Genomic DNA, 19,129 nt, shown 5'->3' with positions numbered 1-19,129 from the left:
ACCAAAGACCCTAAATACAACGAAGCTCATTATGTCAGCTGCGCGTGGCGTGACGAACCCTCCAGTGGGACCTCTAGGGGTTACTGTAACACAAGCAAAGGATGGTTGCCTTGTGTTCAAATAATGATCCACATATACCTCATGAATAAAATTCAAAATGGGACCGGTGCACCGTAAAAGCAAGGCTACAGGTGGATTTGCATTAGGGAGTTAGCACTGTGTGACGTGACAGGTAAGAGAACTTTAATCTCTCACAGAGGTTTTGTTGCACATTTGGTTTGATCACTAGACAATTCCTTCTAGAATACACACAAAGTAGGTCTCATTTTCTACTTAAAACTAAAATATTACAGAATCAACTGAAAAATCCGAGACCCAAACCATTTATGGGATGAGGCTCTATTTTACGACTGGACTTAAGGATATTTATGCTCAACCCAAACTAAAACTTAGTATTTTAATGGTTGTAAACTAAAAAAGGGTAGGTTTAGACCAGATATAAGATAGAAATTCCACACTGTGTGGGTGGTGAGGCACTGGAACAGGCTGCCCAGAGAAGCTGTGGATGCCCCACTCCTGGAAGTGCTCAAGGCCAGGTTGGATGAGGCTTTGAGCAGCCTGGTCTGAGCACAGCAGGGAGGTGGACTAGGTGGCCTTTCAGGTCCCTTCCAACCCAAACCATTCTGTGATTCTATGATTTGTGGCACTGAAACCACAAGCATCAGCTGTGAGGCTACCTGTTGGGTCCTCTGGAGGCCCAGATGAGCCTCCAGTGTCCACAGGACTTGAAAATCAAGGTGAACTTCTGTGTTGGGTACCATCGTATTTTTAGGTGTGATCATTTTATTTTATAGTCACTCTGAGGAGAATTTTTCCATGTTCTTTCCAGCGGGGCTATTTTTATTTTTCCCATACACAGATGTCCTTGAGGTATGTTTAACAGCATAAACTGTGAAAGCCGTGTGCCAAGGCAGGGTTTTCTTGTAAGGCGATACAGCCCCGATGTGCCTGCGACACACCGAGGCATACAGCCGCGCGCCTGTCCCGTGGGTGGGAGCGCGGTGGCAGGGCTGAAGGCAGGACAATGCTTCCCGGGGTTAAAATTAGCTCCCGAAAATAACAGCAACGTGAGAGCTTGCCTTGCTCCTGCAGAATTGGTAACGCAGGGTTTTCCAGAAAACTCAGCCAAATGAAGTTTTTGAGGAAAAAAAAAAAAAACCAAAAAAAGACGCAAGCTGGTGGGATGTCAATTAAATGAGACACGATCGCTGCAAGGGGATTTATACAAACAGCTTTCGTTACCCTGAACAGCACACGCTGGCTTGTCAATCTTCCCGAGCTGCAAATATTTCTGCACTTCACAGATTGTGACAGAAAGCTCCCGTCTCGTGGATGCCGCTGTCTTCTGCCGGGGATTTCTAACTCTCACCTATTTTTACAGAGAGAACTATCTGGTCAGATTCAGAGCACAGATCAAAGGTTTCTTCCGAGTAATTCCCGCACTGCAGAAATATCCTGAAGCTGAATAATCTGTTTTAATGCAGCTTTTTTTTTTTTTTTTTTTTCCATGCACATTACGAACTATCTAAAAAGAAAAATCATATCAACCAAAGCGGTGTAAAAGCTTAATTAAACCCTCTGGGTATGTATGGGGAATGACTTTGAGGGAGACGGAATATTACCTTCTAGAATTGATTAGTCATTTTGTGAATCACTTTTTAATATGCTCCAAGTACTTTTTAGGGAAGTGACCGATTCTAAGGATGCCCAGTGCAAGCTGGCAACCAGACTACACATGAATTACAAATGGTTTTAGAGCTCTGCACCAGCTCATTTGTCATGATACGGAGCATCTCCTGCAAAGTGCTGACTGTCCTCTGGTGCCAGTAAATTTCACATGGGGAACAGCCTTTATATGACCATTACAAAGCCAGGGAGAAGTGGAAATAACAGATAATATTTTTTATCAACTCAATTTTTTGATTTTCATCCATAGCTATACAGAAAAGCACAATGAAACCCTGAAGAAGCAAAAAGTGAAATGCACACACAAAAAAAGGAAAAATAATTGACATGATTAAGCCTAGGGAAGCAAATGAGTTCAAGCTCAAATACTGGTATTACTGGGAGAGTTAGACTAATTGTCAGCCCAGCCCTAATATCTATGACCCTAGGAATGGTCTGAAGCCTCTAGGACTGACCTACCTGAGGAAGATCATTAAAACAAAATGCAAACAATGCTTCCAAAATACATGACAGAACTATCAATTAATGCATTCTTATGTTAGAAGTGATTCTTGCAATCTCTTCATCTGACTTCCTCCTTTAATGTAGGCTGCAGGATTTTCACTAAATAATTCCTGTTTGAACTAGTGCTGATTTAAAGATGTCTCAGGGCGACGAATTGACTGCAATTATTGACCGGTGTTCAATAATAAATCAGTATTTCCAGCTCAAATGAATGCCTTATTTTAAGGTGAACTTGTAAAATTTCACTTTCCAGACATGATACCTTAATGTATCTTCACGAACTAATGGAACAATTTAGTTGTCCTGTCAATTTCTTGTTCCCCATGCTCCCAAAACCACCCCTTAACATTTTCTGAACAAAACGAGCTTTTTGAGTTCAGGCAGGTTTCCCAACCACTACCATCCTCGCGTCTCTTTCCTGAATTGTGGACTACAAAGCTGAGAGAGCAGCTTTGAAACAGTTTTTGAAACACTATTTTTGAAACAGTCATATGAGTGGGAGGCCTCTGAAGCTCCCCCTTTTCCTCAGTGCTCCTGTTTGTATATTTATGGATTGTAGCCTGCTTTTTGGCAAAAGAACTGCTCTGGAGCTTGCATTCAGTCAATAATCAGCCACCACGCCCCAGGATTTTTTTTCCCGTGTTGCTGCTTCTTTGTCAAAAGTCCTCTTATCTGTAAGCACAGACTTCATTCTTTATAATGTCCTGCATGGAAGAACAAAGGGTTTTATAGAAATCTAAATGTAGTATTTGCTTGTGACCATTTTATGTAGTGATCCCTTCTACGCTGCATCAATGACCTACTGGATGAGACCCCTTATTTAAGAACTATTTCTTTTTATCATCTGCAGTCTTTTTTTTACATCATTTCCCACTGGTAACAACATCACTTACAGCAGTGCTAACACCAGTCCACCTTAACACCAACATAAAGCAAAAGCCCCCTGTTCAAAAAGCCAATGTTGTATCCCCTGGCATGTTTATTTTGATTCTTTTCAGTTTCTTACTCAAGGCATCATGAGTTCCTTGCAGACCTTACCAGAAAACCCTACCATCCTCTGCAAATATTGTTCATCCATACAGCTATTCATGGAAAGGCCAAGTGCTGGGTGCTGCACGTGGGGCACAACAACCCTGTGCAATGCTGCAAGCTGGGGGAAGAGTGGCTGGAAGCTGCTCCTGTGGGTGCTGGTCGACAGCCGGCTGAATAGGAGCCAGCAGTGTGCTTAGGTGGTCAAGAAGACCTACAGCATCCTGGCTTGTATCAGGAACAGCGTGGCCAGCAGGGCTAGGGAAGTGATTGTCGTTCTGTACTTGGCTCTGATGAGGCCGCACCTCGAGCACTGTGTCAGCTTTGGGCCTCTCAGTGAAAGGACATCGAGGCCCTGGAACGTGTCTAGAAAAGGGCAATGAAGCTGGTGAAGGGTCTAGAAAACAAGGCTTACGAGAAGCACCTGAGGGAGCCGGGGTTGTTTAGCTTGGAGAAAAGAAGGCTCAGGGGAAGCTTTATTGTACTTTACAATCACCTTAAAGGAGGTTGCAGCAAGGTGGAAATCAGGCTCTTCTCCCAAGCACCAAGTGATAAGACAAGGGGAAACAACCTCAAGCTGCACCAGGGGAGGTTTAGGTTGGATATTAGGAGGAAATTCTTTAATGAAAAAGTTGTGTGGCATTGGAACAGGCTGCCCAGGGGGGTGATTGAGTCCCCATCCCTGGAGGTCTTCAAGAAATGCGTAGGTGTAGAGCTTAGTAGCATGGTTCAGTGGTAGGCTTCAGTACTAGGTTAGAGGTTGGACTGGATGATCTTAGAGGCCTTTTCCATCCTGAATGACTCTGATTCTGTAATAACATAACACATTTCAGAACCCCCATACTGAATAAAAACAAGGAATAAGGATTCATTTTAAAAAATTTTGAATACTAAGAAAAAAAAGTTGCAATTTGACCTGAGGTTTTTAACATTGTGATCTAAGATCTTCACACTCAAGAACATACACACACGTACACCTCTACTGCAGATGGCTTACTTGTGTAAATCCAAGAGCAAGAGAACAAATTACCAAAACTCAGCACTAGTTGACCTTGAATATTTTAAATGCTGATCCCATATTTTAGTCAGTACAACATTCTGTTGTCTATGACATACCACAATTTCCAAAACCTTTGGTATGTTAATTTCATTTTGTTCTAAGTTGCCTCCCCAGCAAGCAGAAGATCACACAGGAGCTGTGACCTCTCAGACTAAAAGGGTCCTAAGTACTCTCCTCATATGCAGAGGCAGCTACGGAGTCCATCCTTAGCTCAGCCAGAAGAAGCATTTCTAAATTAGAAAACACTGCTTTGTAAGGAGCAGTAAAAGAATGGTTCAGCAAAACAGCGTTTCTTGACTTTTAAATCCAAAAGCCATGAATCTTCTCTGGGGAGGGGGAAAAAAAAAAAAACAAACATGGATCATCCAGTGCAGCATTGCCACAAAGTTTTAATTTTGTAACCCAAATACAAGTTAGAAGATTTTTGAAACGTTGCGTTTTTCTTTGCATCTTTATTTGCATCACCCTGCCCCAGACCCACATCCTGCTTTCGATGGCTTTCACTTCTGGGACTGCTCCACCACAGGTCACTTTTGGGAAGGAGAACGGGAGAACCAGCGGGGTTTATTTTGCAAATATTTCTCAGCAAACCTGCTGACAACTGACCTCGCTAACAGCTCCCAGGCTGTAAGATCATCGTTTCAGGGTAAGGTGGTAGTCTTTAAATACTTCACCTTGGTAGGACTTGTCATCTCTAAGTTATTACCGTTCCTTGATCGGGAACAAATGCAGCTCGGATGAATCCTGCTCAGCGACAGGTTTATGCAAGTCATGCTCAGAAGTTACCTCGGCTAGTGACATTGATTTATGTTCTGATAAGAAGTTAATTATAAAGGCTTGAAATTTGCAATCACTCAGCAGAAGGACAGTGATGTGTCCTCTAACCAAAGTAATGCACACTGTATTAATAAACATATTAGCAACAATAATTCTGTCCCAGAGTACAGACTGCTTGTCTGCCTGTTCAAGGTAAAATTCTCTCATTGTGAATCATAATCCTGGCCCAGAAACTATGGTGCACCTAACCACAAAACAACCAAAAATTTTCTTTAGTCCAGAGATTTGAATAGATTTTTTGTCTTCTTTCGGGTGTTGGGGGGGAAATGTCAAGACAATTACTCCGAGATCAGCGATATGAACAAATAAGAACACCACCAGCTAGTGCCCGCCACAGCAACATTAAATATACAAACCATGCTAAAAAGAGAAAATCGTCCCAGTGCATTATCACAACAGAGAGACTGAGAACGCCCTATGGGAAGGTCCCTAAACTGCACACTGCAAGTTTTACAGGTCAGAAATGCAAAAAGGAACCACAAATTGATATCCCAGACTCCAGTGACAACAGAAGAACAGACTTCTCCCTGGTTTGACATTTACCCTGATATTACCTAAAATTAGGTCTCAGATTCTGTTGGAAGAGCTAAAGACAAGTGAATTAAGGAAGAAACATGGTACCACATACCGTCAGACTCCCCTGCTTTGGTTTGCTGTGAATTCAAGCAGGTCAGTTCCACACCAAAGTCAAAACAGCCTGACATGACCAAGGTGCATGAGTTCAGGAATGCAGAGGGTAGAAAGTGGGCTGTTTATAAATCACTAGATCAGTGATTCTTCTTCTAAGCTTTGCTCTTACTGAGCTACCTAATTCAACATTACAGCTTCATGATGGTTTTTTTTTTGTTGTTGCCCCAAGCCTTGCAAAGTTTACGTGGTTTTTAATTTCTTAACACAAAATATACGTGAAACTGGTAGCCCTTCCTTTAATCCATAACGAATGCAACCTCTTCCTCCTGTGTTAAGCTCCTGTTTACCCCAAAATGAGAAGACAAACTCTTTGCATTTGCTGTAATAATCAAAAATACATTAATACACATATGTAAATAAAAGCACATATACATACTTCATGTCCTTACTTTAAAAGAAAAGGATAAAAGTGGGCATTTCTCTTAGGTTTTTGTTTCTCCTTCCTGATTGTTCTTTTTCATATAATCCTTTATAATACTTAAATGCTTTCCACCCTGACACTAGAAAGCACTACAAATATTAAGCTTATTTTGCAAACACCCACTTCTGTGAGGTCTCCGGGTGTTCTTATAACCATTTTATGAATGAGGAAATACAGCCAGGTGATTTACTTGAGGGGAAACAGCAATGAGGTCAGGGACAGAAGCCAAGAGTCCACTCAGTCCCAGAACCCTGCTTGAGACACCCTCTTGTTTTTCCCAGTCTGTTTCCCCCCACTTTACTTCATTTTTGGCTAGTTACAAATAAGCTACAGAACTGAGACGTAGATAAGAACTTCTTGGAAATACAGGGCTGTTAAGGTTTTAAGAATGAGGTTTGGTCTGCTGTAAGGAGCCCAGTCTGGAATTCAGGTTAACAGTTTGGATGGTATAAAACACTTCACAGCACAGGCTTCTCACTCTGAGGACACATCTAGAAAACAAGCAGCAGCACTATTGTTTAAGGTACTGCTATGATGGGTTTAGAAGCTACAGGATGAAGAATCCTCAAAACTGTATTAAAACCTGCATAACTGAACAAACCACGAGGGGCCACAAGGATCATCAGAGGGCTGGAGCACCTCTACTGTGAAGAGGAGCTGAGAAAGTTGGGGTTGTTCAGCCTGAAGAAGAGAAGGCTCCAGGGAGACCTTACAGCGGCCTTCCAGTACCTAAAGGGGCCTACAGAAGAGCTGGGGAGGGACTCTTTGTAAGGGGGTGGAGTGATAGGACAAGGGGGAATGGCTTTAAACTAAAAAAGGGGAGATTTAGACTAGATATATGGAAGAAATTCTTTACCGTGAGGGTGGTGAGGCACTAGAACGGGTTGCCTGGAGAAGCTGTGGATGCCCCACTCCTAGAAGTGCTCAAGGCCAGCTCTGATGGACTTGGAACAACCTGATCTAGTGGAGGTTTCCCTACCCATGGCAGGGGGGTGGAACTGGATGGTCTTTAAGGTCCCTTCCTAACCCAAACCATTCTGTGATTCTATGAGGTGCAAAATTCCGTGGAAGGGCACACTGGGGATATCAATTCATTCACTCACTCACTCATTCATTCCTTGTGCTTCCAGACTCCGTCCGGTTCCTCACAGCCAGCAGGCTCCTGGACATCAAATCCAGAGAACACCTCACATCTGCCTGGCTTTCATCAGCCAACACCCTCTTGGGCTGTACTGTACATCATTTTCTCAGGGGAAAAAGAAGAGCTAAGATAACTATTGCCCTTGTACCTCCACTTTTTTCAACACAGCTACTTGTCCACAAAACGTGCAGAGGTGTCCGAAACCTAAAATAAATGTGGGAAGCACTGAAGACTGGTAGCTATTCTTATCTCCCTGCTCTCTATCAACACAGGGGACTAACCATGTCCGTTACTCCCTAATACAACTGTCATCATTTAAACGCTTTGTAGTCTACAAATGGGCCAGTCGCAGTGACTGACTGAATCACAGAAAGATTACAGGTCGTATGACTCCATTACCATACGGAGGAATTTTGCAGCCAAAGTTTCTTCCCACACTACTGCAGGGAAAAATCCCAGTCCAACATTTCATTGTATTCTTTTCTGCAACACAAGCCATCTCTCAGCTCTCTGGCACCCGTGTTTCCAGCCACAAGCTCCCTAAGGTCCAGCCTGCTTTGTCTGATACTGTTTTCCCAATCACTTCAGGAACTTTTGCACCTGAAGAGGAGCTCTGAATGTGCTACAACAGCGAGTCTTATGAAAGCACTTCAGAAATGGCTCTGCAGTTTTAGCGAATCGATGTACAGCAAGCTTTAGTTCCTTTATTGAAAAAAAAAGAATCGTTACCATCAAGTCCCCTGTTATTCTTTACAGCAAGGAAGGACTGAGCTCTTTATCTGTTTACAGTGCTTACACAACCAGTGAAATCAGGATTGGTTAGAGAAAGACAGAAAACCTAATAAAAACCCAAGTACTTTTTGATTTTCTACCTTTTATGTCAATTCAAATAGTTTGTTCTCAAAAGTTAAAATCTTTTTAAGTCCGGGGAGAAAGAAACAGCTCTTCCAGAGTTGGTACAGCCTGGTGGAAAATATAATAGATAAGAAATTTAAATAAATGTACTTCCCCAGCTTTATCAGAGGTTTGCTGTGTTCTCCGGACAAATCATTTCCCTTCTGTTTACTCTTCTGTCAAAGACAGGGAAATTCAATCCTTTTCCATTTCCAAGGGGATTTATGAATGAAGGGTGTAGCGTTTTGATCAGATTCAACTTTAGAAGTGTCCACAGGGGATTAAGAACAGCAGTTATTTATTATGGTATCAAGCGTGAATTTGCATGACTCACAGGAGTTTAAAACTCCTGCACTCCCAGCCAGGAATCTGAATCAATGTTGAAAACGAGGTAAGCTATATAAATGGCCTCACACAGAACAAGTTTTAATGGCACAGGTAAAGATATTTTTTTTAATGAGGCTTTTCCATTCCGATCCAATGCCCTTTCAACACCTCTTCTTATAGTTACAGCCTCTGAAGTCCCCAGAGTTCACATATAATGTCACGACTCCTGAGTTCCAGCCAGGAAAACGTAGGATGTTACAAAATGGGCTCAGCCCAAGTTAGATGATAGCTCTCAGCTGTGCTGTGCAGAAGCACTGCTGACTGACTTGAGGAACAGAGCAGGAGCTGTGAACCTGCCCCTGCTATTTATTTTACTGAAGACAAGGTGCAAATGACAGCAGAAGAAAATTGAAAGCAAAGCATAAAAAGAAAGCTATTGATGGGGCCTCTGGGCACTCCAGAATTTCTCCTGGCAGGGTGGGACAGATGCAGCCATCGCTTTTCCAGCGTTGTTGCTAGCTGGCCACTGTGGGACATGAAGGGGCTGGGAAAGCAATCACACAGGCAGTGTGACAGAGGAGCATCTCCTGCCCTTGTCAGTGGAGAGACACTTCCAGGGGGGGATCTCAAGCCCAAGCCAAGGCCAGGTTGTGAAGTACTGCAGAGAAGGATTTTCCTCTCCACCAACAACAGGCATCCTGCAGGAAGAATTCTTTCCTGTGGTTAAAGTCATTCTTTGTGATCACCATTCTACCTTCTTTCAGAAAAAGGGAGAACAGTTTCAGAATGAAAGAAGATCACGTATAATTCTGCTTTTCCTCTGTGATTAAAGCATGTGTGGATAGTGGTCAGTTACTCTACCTGCAGAAAGTATGTCTTGATGCTCCTAACATAGCTGTGTATGCATGGCAGGGTGACCATCGTGTAGTACAACTTTCAAGCAAGAAAGACAGGAAGGGTTTACAGCAGGGTCAGACAGAATAATCCCCTAATAAGAAAAAAATAATTTTGCCTTACAGTGAATATAGGCAGAATCCATTCAGACCAATTCAGATCACAACTGAAGATAAGCCTGAGCTGTAAAATTCAGATTCATAGCTATAAATATTGCAACATACTTCTGTTAATATCACAGAATAGTCTAGATTGGAAGAGACCTCCAAGATCACCGAGTTCAACCTCCGACCTAACACTAACAAGTCCTCCACTAAACCATATCCCTAAGTTCTACATCTGAACGTCTTTTAAAGACCTCCAGGGATGGTGACTCAACCACTTCCCTGGGCAGCCTATTCCAGTGACTAACAACCCGTTCATAAAGAAGTTCTTCCTAATATCCAACCTAAAACTCCCCTGGCGCAACTTTAGCCCATTCCCCCTCGTCCTGTCACCAGGCACATGGGAGAATAGACCAACCGCCACCTCGCTACAGCCTCCCTTCAGGTACCTGTAGAGTGCAATAAGGTCACCCCTGAGCCTCCTCTTCTCCAGGCTAAACAGTCCCAGCTCCCTCAGCCGCTCCTCATAAGACTTGTTCTCCAGACCCTTCACCAGCTTCGTAGCCCTTCTCTGGACTCGCTCGAGCACCTCCATGTCCTTCTTGTAGTGAGGGGCCCAAAACTGAACACAGTACTCGAGGTGCGGCCTCACCAGAGCCGAGTACAGGGGGACAATCACCTCCCTGGACCTGCTGGCCACGCTGTTTCTTATACAAGCCAGGATGCTGCTGGCCTTCTTGGCCACCTGAGCACACTGCTGGCTCATATTCAGCCGACTGTCAACCACTACTCCCAGGTCCTTCTCTGCCAGGCAGCTTTCTAACCACACATCTCCCAGCCTGTAGCACTGCTTGGGGTTGTTGTGCCCCAGGTACAGGACCCGGCACTTGGCCTTGTTGAACTTCATACCGTTGGCCTCGGCCCATCGGTCCAGCCCATCCAGATCCTCCTGCAGAGCCTTCCTACCCTTGAGCAGATTGACACAGGCACCTAACTTGGTGTCATCTCCAAACTTACTGAGGGTGCACTCAATCCCCTCATCCAGATCATAGATAAAGATGTTAAAGAGGACTGGCCTCAGTCCTCTTTATATACAACGCTTTAGCTCAGACCAACATAGACTTGGCAGTTAGCCTATGAATTTCAGTCTCAGATCCTCAACCTTCAAAATAAAACATGCAGGAGAAGCTTTTCAACAAAAATTACAGCTTTCACAACAACAAAAAAAATGACTTCAGTTTCTTTAGGGTGGAAATTGTGCATTCCAGTCTGAAAACAGCAACGCTTCATGGTGATGCCTCAGGAACTTGTCCACTGTGTGACTCATCTTCTATTTTATGTGCCCTAGATATCACTAGATTTCACCTCCTAAAGTACCAAATCCTCCTCTTCTACTGGAAATCCCAGTAGGAGCACAACAGAAACTTATCCATGGAGAAGAACCAAAAACCTAAATTACTGTAACTATAATCGCTTATAGTATTATAGCCTGATTTCCATCATGTTGTTGTTTTTGTTTTGTGTACCTTTCCCTCCCCTTTTGTGTACCTGACGCTCCCCTGTCCCAGCTCCACGCCATTCCTTCGGGTCCTGTCGCTGTCCCCAGAGAGCAGAGCTCAGCGCCTGCCCCTCCGCTCCCCTCGTGAGGGAGCTGCAGGCCGCCATGAGGCCTCCCCTCAGCCTGCTGTGCTCTGGGCTGAACAAACCAAGGGACCTCAGCCACTCCTCATACATCTTGCCCTCTACACCCTTCACCATATTCACAGCCCTCCTTTGGACACTGTAACAGTTTTATGTCCTGATATTGTGGCACCCAAACCTGTACGCAATACTCAAGGAGAGGCCGCAGCAGCACAGAACAGAGGACAATCCCTTCCCTCGACCAGCTGGCAATGACATGCTTGATGCACCCCCAAAGTGTTAGGTCTTTTCCTCTGCCCAGCCAGAAACCACCCTTACCAAACCAAAACTCTTCAATTTCTCACTGAGAACAAAACAAAAGATGTCAATCCTGCTAAACCAAGGTAGTTGCATCAGTAAATGTGCAAAGGAAAGAGATTTAGAGCAGCGAGAGACCAAAGAGAAGCAGTAACTATGCCAGATTAATTCAAAAGGTCTGGGAGAGGAAACCATACTTGAAAATACGATGAACAGAGACAGAGGGAGAATTACGAATCAAACGGGCCTTACAACCACTGCCGTAACACTGAGTTTTGGGAGACCTGAGATGCTGGATGGGAACTAAAGGACTATGTTGATTGCATGGACTAGCTGCTGCCTCACAATGATCCGCCACGGCCACATCATATACAATCCTTCATGCTGAGCGATGTGCAAGGGAGTACGGACTTCTGCAGCCAGCAGCCTCTCAAAAAAAAATTAAGATTTACAATGCCCTGAAGTAACCAAAGTGAAGTAATACATCTCAATTGCGAGATGTCGCTTTGAATACAGAGCCCCTTCAGAAGGCCCCTGGCACTGGTTCAGCGAGGCTCAGCACAGCTCATGCCAATGCTGCATCATTGCTTCCCACAGCAGGGTGGGTTTCCTCCAAGGCCAGTCAGTTGCTTACCAGTGCCAAAAGACGGGGACCATATGAGCTCCTCATCAATGGTCTTCCCTGGGAGCTCCAACCTGAGGAGGTCAGGAGAGCACCGGCCTGCAGAGATCCCTGGCCACACAGCAGCTGCTCGGGTGATACACCTGAAATGTGGGTGCCGTACATCCTCCACAAAGAGATGACGCTGCACGCTGTCTAATTAAAAAATATCACCCCTTCCACAAGCTCTGCCTGGCTGAGCTACTTGGCTTAGGAACCTGATTAAGCTCTTTATCTGATCAATAGAGAGAGAGGCACGTCCACATGCTAACTATTTAGGTAGCCTAAGGTAACTAAGCTCTCAGTTTAGACTTCTTAATTAGGTAAATATGGTGATGTCAGTTCTATTTTGTCAATAAAAGGAGACAAGCCTATCACTGTTGCCTGCTGATAGAGTTTCTCATTTAGATGATGTTGTAACCACTCACACATTGCACTAACAAACACTATTTACTGCACCAGGCAGCCCCAATTCCAATAGCTGTTTGTTTTCTAATAAATTATGAAAAAAAAAAAAATCAAAGTATTGCTCAATCTTGTGAGGACCTGGAGTTCTAATTATTAAGAACTGATGCAACCCTACCAGATCCTGGTTATTAAATATATACATGAGCTGTAAGTATGCAAAGTAGAACGTTAGGATCATTGAAAATAAGTCTGATGGGGATACAGCAAAAATATTTTGTTTGAAAATAGCAATTTAATTTTCTAAAAGAACCATTTGGATCAGTTCCTTGCTTTTAAAATAAATGATGCACAGGGGTTACTGGTTCCTTGTTACATTACATAATCTAATTACAACTTCTTTAACACTTAAACAACTTTTTTAAACCTGAAATCAATGTCTTTCAGGTTTTTGTAAGGTAGGCGTATGAGGTTTAATTATTTGCTAGTAATTTCATTTCTATGCACAATAGGAACAGAGCATGATGCTACAGCACCTACATGAAAGAAAGTCCTATAGAGTTTAGTACGTGCTCCACAACAGAAGCTAGCAGTCACCAAATTATTCAGCATGTCTCATACTGGCAGGGAAGTGTCTGTCTGGGGGGAAAAAAAAGTGCTTGTGTATGTTCTCTTGAAGAAATCTATAATCTCCTTAACTCTACAAGAAAAAAAATCTCATCCTGTCTTTTTCCTAAATGAACATAACACAGTGTTTGCAGGCAATCCTAAAGCCTTCCCTTTCTTTGCACAAAAAGCATTAGCAGCTGTCCAAATAACACCTCAGTGGCAAAGGGATCACCTTTGAGGGTAGAGATGCCCAATACTTAGTCAAATCATACCTTTGCAGCAGAAGTTGCCTGTAAAAATGCTGTTGGATAATTTCAATCTCCTTTTCCATTTCACTAACCCACATTAAATAGCATCTAATACCTGAATTAATTTCACTGAAACCAATGGGTATAGCACACGGTAACAGAGCGTTCAGTGCAGAGGAGGAACTGGGAAACTTGAGGCTATGGTTTATTACCCTGATCCCTTCCCATCAGGCAACAATCTGATATGTTCAATTTAAAACTCACTAATTTAGCTGCTGAAGCTACTACATTTCTCCTTACAAATGGCTGCACCCTTTTTATTCATCAAATCATTTTTTCACGTCAATAGTCTCTTCTTATCGGAGTCTCATGGAACATGCAAGCATTAATTTCAAGACAATTCTGTGAGGCACAGTCCTCTTCCTTGTCAGATTTCAAAACTGAAGGCACAAGTAATATGCCTGAAATCAGTCACTAAGCTGGCAGCAAAATGCCTAAAAGAAATCTCTCCTCCTCAAACTTTTGCTTCAGGACTCCACCATCACTAGGCTGAATATGCCACTGAAATATTTCTAAAGGTAACCATTCTGCATCAAACAAGCAAAGATGAAAATTTTACTGCTTTTATCGAGAGTTTTAAGATTCACAAATTGCGTCTGCAGGGCATCAAAGGAACATGTTCTTCACTGAAGAGTCAAAACTACTTTTTGCAGTTATGACTCACTGACAAAAAAGGATGTTTGTAAGTGCTTTGCTGCCTCAAATATCTTTTCAGAGTGAAGTAAAAGGCTTTCATCTTTTAAGCCAGGACAATCTGAAGAGATTATTTCAAGTAAAAGAAGTATGGGAATTGGCAGGTTCCAAAAGACAGACATCACACTCTCCTGGTATATCTTGTGAACATGCTCGATAAAACAATTAAGTTCTTTCTAGGTAAGCAAAATTCATCTGGCTCTTTTTCAAGGCTCAATTATAATGTCTGTTACAATACAATTCTTATTAACGTTAGCTCTAATTGCATTGTTCACTATTCTCTTCCAAAACCATCTAGACAGCTTCCTGGAGACAAATAACTTTGATTAAATTCCCTCCTTAGTTTCCTCGCAGACACACATGCACAGCTCTCACTGAAGTTGTGCAGATGTTTCAGAAAATGAGACCAGAGAAATAGCATGCTCCTGTAGTCACCTGGTACAAAATACTTTCATACTAAGCTGGTGCATATCCAGTTATGCAGATACTCAGGTTCGTATATGAGTATATGATACTCTGCAAAGTTATTCTGGACTTACCTTGGTCTTTTAAGATTGTGCCTATTTAGAGAAATCTCTGGTTATCACTGTATACGCTTTAAACTGGGTTGATATTGATCTGAGAAAAATAGGCAGATCTCTTTTCTTCTTGTGCAAGTGTTATTTCAAGGGAACTTGTATTGTGTTAAATGGAAAATGCTTTTTAAAATCACAGTGAATCAGCCACATTCCATAAATTGTTAATGTGCATCTATGCAGTCTGCTTTTTTATTAAAAAGGTTTTGTTTTTTTTAAAAAAAAGACTTTCAACTACAGAGGTACAAGCATAACTCTAACATTACACCACTTCCAAAGGTAAAGAAACAAAAAACAATATAGTGCAATTTTGGTAACATATGGAAAAAGAAGATGATCCGAGTTTGTCCCCAGGTTGTTATGAAAAGAACGATTAAACTTTTGTTCTGCTTTAAGTATAGACCTGATTCCTAAAACAGAATGAATACATACAGAATATCCGAAATAAATGGAGTAGTATTCATCTACTCCAACAGGGAATTTCACTTTAAGCATTTACAGAAAATAAAAAATTATCAGTATTTGGTGCAATTTTGTGGCCATTGTCTAAGCCAAACATGTCCATGGAAGATGATCTCTGTAAGAAGCTCACTTTAGTAAGTAATTAATGCTTTAATATGCCTTCATGGTCTTACTCCTAGAAGTCTGTTCCAGCACACTACAACTACTGAACATCTAGTTTCTTCTTAAAAAGCGTAATTGTATTATTATCACAGCTTTACAGGTGGGCAAGGAGAAAGACAAGGAGGTTAAGAATTAATTCACCTTTGCTACAGGCTACATAGGATGGCACAAGAGAATGTCAGCTCTGAATAACTTGAAAAAACAAACAAACAAACAAACAAACACCCTGCCCTCCTACTGTTAAAAGCTGATTGGGGACCTATGTACGAAAACCTTATCTGCAGGCACACCGTCAACTAGCACGAGGGCCAGAAACAGGAATCAGCATCCCAGAATGCTGGTTTTACCGTATAGCCAAGCATTCACAAACTCAGCAAAGGTTTTGTTGTGTTGAGGAGCATTTCTCGCTGAAAGTCATGTTTTTCCATCATCTTCATAAATCTTTGAATATTCTGCGCTGCTAATTCCTGCTGCCAGAGTAAACAAATTTAAATCGCGGGAAAGAAAACTGCAGAAAATGCCTCAGTTCTGTTGGTACACTCCAGGACTAATGATAGTGTAATTTGTTTACCGGTACTACTATCAGGGCTGCAACGTAACCTGAAGACCCGATCACGATTAGGACGCTATTACATTAGGCATGAAGAAGGAGGCAGTTCATATCCCAAATTGCTTGCGATCTATCAATGTACGAGGCACACAAAGTACAACTATCATTTTGCAGACAGAAAACAGAAGGAGGGAGCAGATTGCCAAAAGCTTTCAGAAGCTTGCTTAAAGAAATCTATGACACAAACTTGACATAAACCACTGCTGCTGGAAATGCGTTTCGATGCCAGCTCACTACCATATCTACTAATCCCATTACTTTGCTGGGTCAGGTAGCTTTTGAGACACAGCATAGATGCCGGATGATAAGAAGAAATTATATTTCACAGAATCATCTAGGTTGGAAGAGACCTCTAAGATTATCTAGTCCAACCTCTCACCTAACACTAACAAGTCCTCCAAATCACTAAGCTCTACAATTTGTTGAGAAAGATAAAACATAGGGGAATTTGATCCCTTTTTTAGTCATATATTAAGGCTCAGCTTCATAATCTATCACAGTCTTCCTACGTAATCACCAAAAAAAGAGAGAGAGAAAAAAAAAAAAAAAAGAAATTTGATTAAATGAGAGGTTCCTTCTAAACCGTTCCCTAGTGAGGTTGCACCTTAAGTCCTGATGCCACTGGAACTTAGGTTTATCCACTAAGGCATCAAAATGCATTTGCGAGTCAGACCACAAAGTCTGCTCCTGAGGTTATGCATCTAATTGAATGAGGAGAGAAAAGAGGCAGAGCTGCCACATTTAACAGTGTAATAGCTGCAGCGCTGACGGAAGTGTAAAGCTCAGTCACAGTTCTCCCTTAACTTGAGGAGATTCCAGTTCTCACTTCCCACTTCTCAGGAACACATAGGGTTGTCAGACTAGAAACCACCCTGGTGAATCCCTACCTTGAAGATGCATGAATCGGAAGGTGCACAGGATGACCAGACAGGACTCAGAAGTTCTGCCAAATACCTCGGGTAGCAGCCTGTGGTCCTCTCTGGGTATTTTCTGCGTTAGGCTGGGATGCTCAACCTCTAACCTGTTGCAGATGGACTGTCAGGACAACTCATAACAGACAGCTTGCTCCTAAAAAACTTTCCCAAATATGCTTCAGAAGCGAGCTGCAGGCCTTTTTCTCCTGTAGTGGTAGCAGCCGGCTCCCGCCTGTGCTCTCTCTGCCATCACTCCTCATCCTATGGCAAAAACACCTCTATGAGGCTGTTGGCAAGGGAAGGGAAGATGGGAAAGGAAGGCAAAATAGAGCCCTTGAAAAATAAAAAATAAAAAAAAAAGAGCCCTTGAAAATTCGTAACTTGCTCTGGCAGAAGCAAGCCCCTTCTGGTCTCTTCCTCCTTACCGGAAACTCTCAAGACATAAATACCTTGTGAAAAAGGGTTTTCCCTAAACCTGTTCCAAAAACCTAGCCCTCCAGGGAAGCAAGCAACCAACTGTGCTAAGGACATTACCACCACACAGTGTGTGCACTGGTATGAGAGCGGGTGGGCCACTGCAAGAAATTACACTGCCAAGCAAGTTGTCAAGATGATGACAGTGGGAAAAATCACTGGATAAAAAAAAAGTACGGAACTAATCCTGAAGACAGGAACTGCAGTACAACTCTTCCAGCACTCTCACATGAGTGCCTGAACCAATTACTCTCTTGCTTGCTCCTTTTCTTGCCCATGGCTCTTGTACCTTTTCACGTCAGCTTTCGTCTCCCAGGAATGTGATGGCTGCAAGTTAAGGTTGTGGCAAATACAGCTATGACTCCTGTCCGTTGGAAAAGGGAACTGAACACAGGTTTGCCTGGTCTGAAGCAACTGTTCAGCCAGTCTACAAAAAGCTGGCTCCTCAAGGTAGTGTTTTTGACTGAAAACAGCTGTTACTGCTGTGCTTCATGCTCACAGCACTCCGATGAGGTTGGGTTCCTCTGGGGAACCAAATGCCTTTTCCCAGGGCCTTGGTGGCACCTGATCAGTGCACGGTTCCCTCACTTCTCATGCTGCAAAACCTCCCAACAGGCATTTGTGCTAGCTTCAGAGTACCATATAAGCTCAACACCAAGACAACTTGTGGGCTTTACGTGCTTCCAAGTATTAAGCAGCTCAGGAAAGCAGAATTTCTGGATCACGTCCTTGCACCTAGGTGTCTCCATTCTTCCTAACTTCCAGTTTGGGTGAAAAAACAGCTGTTCTGGATATCTCTCCAGATATGTCTGTAACTTTGGTACCCACCTGCTAAAAAAACAGGGCTCCTGCAAGTGTGGGGAGAATAAACATTAAGTAATGTGTGGCCTAGTAAGGTCATATAAATAGGACAGATCATTTCAAGATGAATCCCAGACATATCTGGAACAACATCAGTATAGAAAGAATTTACACTGTATTCAGATAAAATAATCTCAGTCAAAAATTTGACATTTACATTTCAACTTTCCCCATGGGAATAAAACACCTGATCCACTAACCATGGGCTCCCTTTTAAAAATATTACCACCAAAGACTGCTTAAACATTGCAGCAGCATTGAAAGTGAGATCATGAGCTTTTTTGATATCTGTTCTAATCTGGGAGTTAGAGAGGTTGTGCAGCACCACTAGCAAGGTATACAGAGAAAGCAGTTTAGGCTGGAGATTGATTTCATGAGTTTTCATGAAGTCTTTTATATGAAAAGCCAGCTTGTGATAGCCTCATCTAAGGTGTTATCCATTATCAATAAGAGTATGCAACATCTTGTTATCTTTCCGTATTCATCATCTGTGGTGGTTTTACCGTGCTAGGCAGTTGAACACCACAACCACTCTCTCACTCCCCCTCCTCAGATGAGGAGGGGAAGAAGTAAAGGAAAGAACAACTCACGGGTTGAGATAAGGATGATTTAATTAAAAAGGGGAAATATATATATATATATATATAATTAAGGAAATATTATTATTAATTAAACAATTCAACTAAAGGGAAAAAAGGGAAAGGGGAAAAGGGAGGGGGAAAGGGAATAACTAAACAAAACAAGTAAAGGCTATGTGGAAGTGCAGAGGAAAGAAATTACTCTCTACTTCCCACCAATGAGCGATGCTTG

General features: G+C 42.5%; 1 protein-coding gene and 1 long non-coding RNA gene across 3 annotated transcripts in view; both read right to left on the bottom strand.

Annotated features, from left to right (window-relative positions):
* FKBP1B (FKBP prolyl isomerase 1B) overlaps window positions 1-19,129 on the bottom strand; it is a 46,867-nt gene that overhangs the window by 23,630 nt on the left and 4,108 nt on the right. The gene's annotated exons all lie outside the window — the stretch shown is intronic.
* Window positions 911-18,174, bottom strand: LOC118164570. The gene is made up of 2 exons (XR_004749547.1): window positions 17,709-18,174; window positions 911-2,954 (listed from the first exon to the last, which is right to left on the bottom strand). It is a non-coding gene; the product is annotated as an uncharacterized LOC118164570 (long non-coding RNA).

The sequence above is a fragment of the Oxyura jamaicensis genome, chromosome 3 (genome assembly GCF_011077185.1).
Source record: "Oxyura jamaicensis isolate SHBP4307 breed ruddy duck chromosome 3, BPBGC_Ojam_1.0, whole genome shotgun sequence".
Lineage (NCBI taxonomy): Eukaryota > Metazoa > Chordata > Aves > Anseriformes > Anatidae > Oxyura > Oxyura jamaicensis.
Note: the sequence above shows the minus strand (reverse complement) of the source record. Positions and strands in the feature narration are given on the sequence as shown.